This window comes from Pteropus vampyrus, unplaced genomic scaffold (genome assembly GCF_000151845.1).
Source record: "Pteropus vampyrus isolate Shadow unplaced genomic scaffold, Pvam_2.0 Scaffold50, whole genome shotgun sequence".
Classification (NCBI taxonomy): domain Eukaryota; kingdom Metazoa; phylum Chordata; class Mammalia; order Chiroptera; family Pteropodidae; genus Pteropus; species Pteropus vampyrus.
The window spans coordinates 793,879-800,666 of NW_011888831.1; the positions used below are offsets into that span (position 1 = coordinate 793,879).

Sequence of the window (6,788 nt, forward strand, 5' to 3'; positions counted from 1 at the left end):
CTCTCTTTAGTTATTAGTTATCGAGTTCCTTGGATGTGTCAGGCCCTGCGCCAAGAACTTGAAGAATATCGGAAGTTCCCAGCCCTGCCTGAACCTTGGAATCACCTGAGGAGCTAGAAAAACTGCTGCTGTCTGCACTACATCAGAGACTCTGATTTAATTGACTTAAGATAGGGCCTGGCCATTGGGGTTTTCTTTGTTTATTTTTAATAAAGTTCTCCAGCTGATTCTAGTATGAGGCCAAGATTGAGAGCCAGTGACATACATGTTATCACTTAATCCTCACTATAACCTTTTTGGCGGCTATGGTTACCCCCTTTTACAGATGAAAGTTAGGCACTTTGCTAAAGGCAATGCAGTTAGTAATTTACTAACTTAAGATGGCAGCTCGGCCCAGTCAGATGCCAAAGTTCAAGTTCTCTTAACTCTGCCAGGCTGACACCAAGCTAATACATTTCTTTTCATTACAGAACTGAAAGCAGAACTCTTATTCAAGAACTTCCAATATTGGCAAGACCTCAGCTTCTAGGTGTGACTTGTTTCACATAATAAGAACCTCAATGTGAAAATGTACTTTAGAAAAGTAACATGCATTGTGTTCTGAGTTACCAAGAGTTCTAAGTACTCTACTTGTGCCACCTCGTTTAATCCTCTTAACAGCTCCATAAGGCAGATCATAATTATTATCCCATTTTACAGATAAGAAAATAGAGACTTACAAGAGCTCAATAACTTGCCCAAGGTTACAGAGCTAGCAAGTGGAAAAATCAGAAGGCAAATCCAGATCTTTCTAACTCTTGGGCCCTAACTTGTGACCACCAAACCAGGGCCTTGGGAAAAGAATTAAAATGGTGGTATCAGGGTCCTACATCCCTATTCCACTCCCAATTCTGGTTTGTAGGTCTGGTTGGGACTTGGGTATCAGCATTTTTAACAAGCACTCCATGTGGTTCTTAGGCCTCAGAGAGGAATACTGCATCTGGCCAATCTGCAGAGCTGGGGCAGGTGAGAAAAATGGAGGCTTGTTCTCCACAATAGTCCCAGGCAGTAAGCAGCAGTAGCTGGGTGGAATGAAAGGCACTCAAAAACACTCCTTGAACCCAAATACTTTTCCTGTCTGCTTGTCACAGTGCATGGAATTTCATCAACAAGTACCTCTCTCCAGAGCAGAGTTCCATGCTCCCTCTTCTCCCCTCTTCCTTTCCATTTAAACTTGTTTGTCTGTTTGTGCCGGACACTAAAGGAGAGAAACTGATTTTTACTAGGGTGTGAATGACTTTGTTGGAGCTGCTGGATGCCTTCCCTAAGACATTGGCAGGAGCAGGGGCATTCTAGAATCTCATCCAAAGTCCTTAGAGGATAGTCATAACTGAGTATGATATAGGAATGAAGTTCCTACAGGACCAAGAAGGCCCAGGAAGACTCTGCTGTCTAGGCGTGATTCTCCCTGCTTGTTATCCCTTTCCTACCTCAGGATGCTCCCTGCTCAGGAGCTCAGGGCTACTGTACTCTTTCCTCTTTCTCCTCCATCATACTGCCCTCAGGACAGACTCTGAATCTCTTTCACTCTGAGACCTCTGTGACTGATAACAGCTGAAAGGGGGCTCAGTGTGCTGAAAGCCCAGAAGGCCAGGGAAGCCTGAATTTCAAGAAGGTGGGGGGGAATGAAGATGAGGAAGTGTTGTATGTTTATGTTGTATGTTTAAAATTCGAGAGAATTCAGAGTGTTTATAAACTGTGAAGATGCCAAGAGAGAAATACAGGGATAGAAGAGAGAGCAGGAGCAAGATCTGAGGAGCAGAGGAGACACCTTCACTGGCTGAGATGGAAGAGCCTTTAAAAGAGAACAAGAATCAGGAGAGGGTGTGCTGCTGGATGAAACCAACCTGAGGCATGGGGGCAGGAAGTTGACAGCTCACACCCAAAAGCTCCCATTCTCTGTGAAGTATGGGACAAAGTTCATGAGCAAGGTGCTGGGTGGGGAGGGATGGGAGGCAGACACACACCCTCACCGCCAGTATGTTATGATGAATACACGAAATGCATTTTTTTCCTTTAACTGAGCCCACATACTCTTACCATGATGGCTGTCTTGTTTTATTTGTTCACTCTGTCTCCCACACTGGTCTGTAAACGCGTGAGAGCAAGGGCCTTCCTTGCTTCTCTCTTTATCACTGTTTCCAGTGCCTAGAACATCGCCTGGAACACACTGGGCAGTCCATACATATCTGTGACTCTATAGATGAGTGATGCCCTGGTCTTTTCCCCCTGCTACTGGTGGACTTCCCTTGTAACAATGCAGAGTAGTAGTTTGGACCCAGGGTCTGAAATGCAAGTGCTGTACATTCTAGTTCCAAAGCCACTTCACCTGGACATTTGATCTTAGGCAGAATCCCTGCCCTCCATCTGCCATCTACTGCTGACATTAAACTGCTGACTAGGAAGCAGAGGCCATACAAGCATTGGAGGGTAGAGTTCCAGCTTCTCTTTCGTTTCTCCCCATTCCTCCAGTAATCTAAGACATCCTTGTCAGTGAGCCTGTTGCAATTCTGAGTGGTGTCAGAGTGGGAGAGCAGCTCAGAGCAACAGCCATCTTGGCGCCGTTCTCACTTCTCCAAAAGGCACTTCCGGGGAGCCAGCGACAGAAATTACACTCACTATCCATCACTGGGAATTCCAGACACTGGGTTTAGTTAGCATTTGCTTTTTTTTTTTTTTTTAAATCAAGCTCCTCAGAGTAAGAAATATAGCTTACAATGTAATAGCTACTCATATATTCACATACGTGAAACAAGTTTCATAAAATATCTTTACAACACATAATGCATGCCAACATTTTTTCTCACTTATTCCAGCCGATTTCATGAAAAAAAAAAAAAGTACTGAGTATAAGCCCCTAAATTTATTTCACAACCCACAAATGGTCCTATCTTGTATGTTGAAAAATTCGAGTTTTTCTCATGAAAAATAAGTGATCTGAAATAGTCATGAGCCCCAAATGGTGAGAGTGGAATGTGTGTGTAAGGGAATTAGAGTTTCAGAAAGTCGGAGCTAGAAGAGGCCTGGAAGTGCCTGTAGGAGGAAGTGGACTAGCAAACAGCTCAGCAGGAAGTTGGGCAGATCTGAATTATAATCCAGCTCCTTGCTTTCTGCTATTAAGGGTTGCGTGGCCTTGGACACAGATTTCCTTAGCTAAGGCTTGCCTTGTCCAAGACAGCAGCCACCGCCCCCATGAGGCTATTCTAAAGAGCACTTATTGTGAATTAGGTGGCTAGTGGGAGCTGAGATGTTAAGTGCAAAATGAGCACTAGATTTCAAAGACTTAGTGTGGAAAGAAGAGCGTAAAAGATCTCATTAATAAATGTTTATATCGATTACATATTGAACTGATAATATTTTGGACCTATTGGGTTAAGTAAAAATGTATTATTAAAATTAATTTCAGCTTTTTTCCTCTTTTAATTTTTCCCTCAATTGAAAATTTCCCCATTCTGCCCTTCTCACTCTCATATTCTTAATATTGACCATCTGGGCATGTTGTATTTAAAGAATGTGAAACTGTGTAAAAACAGAATGGAATTCGAAGGAAGAATGAATAAACACAATAAAATGCTACTTAGAAATTCTAACAAATGTATTCCTGATACATACAACAACATAGATGAATCCTGAAAACATTAAGTGAAAGAAACCAGATGTAAAAGAGTAAAAGATTATGAGTCTCTTTACAAGAAGTTCAATAACAGACTAAACTCAATTGTGATAGAAATTGGAATAGTGGTTGCAATAGGGCAGGAAAAGACATGATTGGAAAGGGGCACGAGGGGACTTTCTGGGGTGATGGGAACATTCTACATCTTGTTTTGGGCAATAGTTAGAGTATACATAAAACTGTCAAATGTATTGAACTGTACATTTAAGATCTGTGCATTTTATTGGTGTTAATTATACCTCATTGAAAAATAAAAGTAAAAAATAGAATGAGCTGCCTTTAAAGTACTTAGCTGGCTGGGCAGGGAATGAGGCTTGCTAAGAGGAACTGGAGAATTTTGAATTCTTCTGGGTATTGGGTGAGGGTGGGGATCTGCAATTCTGGGGGAGAAGGAATGGAAAGAGGAGAGGAAAGGGAGCCAGCCAGATGGTACAAAGGTGGGGGAAGTGACTGGTGGAAGGTGCTCAGGGACAGAGTGGCCATGGCAATTTAAGAACAGGACTGCTTTAGTGGCCCCTTCGCCCAAACTTTAGTAAAGTCTATTGCATCTCCCAATGCTGGGGTGAGCGGTTTTATTTTGGTATTATAGGAAATCAAGAAAGGTTCTGAGTTTCACGTCTGGGTCAGTGCATTATGGGACAGAGGCTTGCCCACATAGCTGGGAGCCAGTTTTAACCATGGGAAAAGGGTAGCCTCCTGGAGACACCACAGAATTCTTGGGGAGGGCCTTGGACTTCAGCAGGGTATGGAATGAGAATTTGAGCTGCTCTCAACCTAGATCTCAAGAGTCTGGGAGACTGTAGATAATATTTAGGCCAACACTTGCAAATCAGCATGAGCAGTTCTTGCCTGAATTCACCTCTAGTTTCCAGACCGTCATTGCCCATGCTCAGTGAGGGCCAGTTTCCACCTGACCTCCTGGCTGATGTCAGCACCAGAGATGGCCCTGTGGATAGCTGATGGCTACTTAAAAGCCAAGTGTGCCTGGGGCAGGGCAGGGCAGTGTAATTAAAAGGAGTCCGGCCTCTTTTCTCCCTCTGTCTATCTTCCCATTACTGTGAAAGGCTGAATATAAATAAATCTTAGAGAACTAAGGAGAGGGTGGAATGAATATGCCCTTTTTGGTACATGCTGGCTCATTATAGTTTATTGTTCTCCTGGCATGTCTATCTGCCCGCAGTTAGGAATTACATCTATTTGCTAGCAAAAATTAAAATAATGATAAATTCCTATTCCGTCAAAGTTGTGTTTAAACAGATCCTCCCTTATGGCCATTGGCATATACATTGAATTAAACATTTTTTTTTTAAAGCAAATGGTAGTATATTTTTAAATGTAAATAGTATATTTTTAAAATGGTCCTATCATTTGATTCTATAATATAAATTCTAGAAATCTAGCCTAAGAAGTAATCCAAAAAAGTGAAACTTAAGTGCATAAATATGTGCCCCTCAGTACAGATAATTTAAAACCTGTCACTCAGTGGCCCACTGGCAGTAATGCTGGTGTTAGAAGTGGGTGGAGGGGACAGAAATGCCCAGGCTCTGATGACAGCGGTGAAGTTTGTATTTCTATTTCTAGAATGTATTTACATCAACGTAAAACAATGATAACTTTTCAAAATACCTATACCTAGGGAAAAAAAATTAGACAGCAAAAACCAAACTCTTTCCTGTGGTTGTTGTGAGGGTCGTTGTTTTCCTATTGGGGTCATTGTTTTCCTATTTCTCTGAAGTTTTCCAATCTTCAGAGAAGGAAAAAAGATTCCCCCAAAAGAAAAAGAATCTCCTGGGCCTTGTCTTCTTCAGGCTCAGCAATTTCCACTTTCATTGCTCCCTCAGAGGTCGGTGCGTGCAAAGGGGCCAGAAAAGGGAGTGGCTTTAGGGGCAAGTGATGTGTGAGAAGGTGGACGTAGAAGTGACAAAGCTGAACCCAGGTCTCCTTCACAGCAATTTTCTGGAGGGCAAGAGCAGATGACACAATGGAGATCTCACCCCAGCCCGACACACCTTGATCCTGAGGCCTCTAGAAGGCAGGATGCCTTGTAAACAAATCCCCCGGAAGCCGGAGACACAGTGAGAAAGACACCTAGGCTGGTGGTGTTCTAGGTTTTTCATCCACCTGCTTCAAGATGTAGCCTGAAGTTCACATAGCCAACACCTCGACCCCACCCTGCCTCCAGAACAGACCCTATCCCATAGGGTCTTCTCACATATCAGTTACCAAAACTCACCATCAGAATCTAGAGTGATAGCAACCCCTTTGCGTCACACACATATCACTTCCAGTCATTATGTCATTTCAACCTGAGATGTAGGCTTCTTCATCACCCCAACGCACATGAGGAAATGGAGGCCCAGAGAGGTACAGTGATTTAGAGGTCACCCAGCTGGTGACCAGCAGAGCGGACTCTATAAGACCGGTGTTTCTCCAGTCCCACCTAGCGGTCATAGCAAGGCCCCAGCTAAAATCCCCCAGCCCAAGTCCAGTCACTCATACGGACATTTACCCCAATACTCACCTGAGCTGTAAGAGTGTCCAGATGTGAGCAGCTTGAGGGGACGGCAGTGTCCTGAATGCCGTGACTTAGGCACAGCTGACGAGAAGCGTTCCTCACCCACAGGCCTTCCACCCACCCCAGAGCAGTGAGTGCCAGCCTGACCACACTTCCCCTTTCTGTTCAGCCCACAGGCCTCAGAGGCCCAGGCGCCGTCACCAGGCAATTGGTCCCTTTTCCAGGGAAGCTGACTCCCGAGGCTTTCCAGGAGCCAGAATCTTCTTGCTGCCCCTGTGATCCCACCAGGCCCACCAGAGGCCCATACCAGTCAGGAGGAGTCAGGCTCCTGGTGGAGACTTGGCAGAGTGTAGGATAGGTGGAGGTGACCCCACAGAAGAGCCTCCCCTGAGCATTCCTGGAGCTCCAAAGGAGTGAGAGGACCCTGACTCCCAGCCAGAGGCAGACCCAGGTAAGAAAACAGCTCATGCGCGACCAACACTCCTTCCCACATGGAGAGCAGCTCTGGAAAACCCTGGAGACCCCTGCAGCTGCTAAACACAGCTTCTGCTGCAGCGGGGG

At 44.6% G+C, this 6,788-nt stretch overlaps 1 protein-coding gene across 1 annotated transcript in view; it reads right to left on the minus strand.

Moving 5' to 3' along the window:
- Nucleotides 1–6,363, minus strand: part of SCIMP (SLP adaptor and CSK interacting membrane protein) — a 20,990-nt gene extending 14,627 nt beyond the window's left edge. Inside the window, exon 1 of the mRNA XM_011359743.2 lies at nucleotides 6,234–6,363. The gene's annotated coding sequence lies outside the window, so the exon portion shown is untranslated. The remainder of the gene's footprint in view (nucleotides 1–6,233) is intronic.
- Between the last annotated feature and the right edge of the window lie 425 nt (nucleotides 6,364–6,788).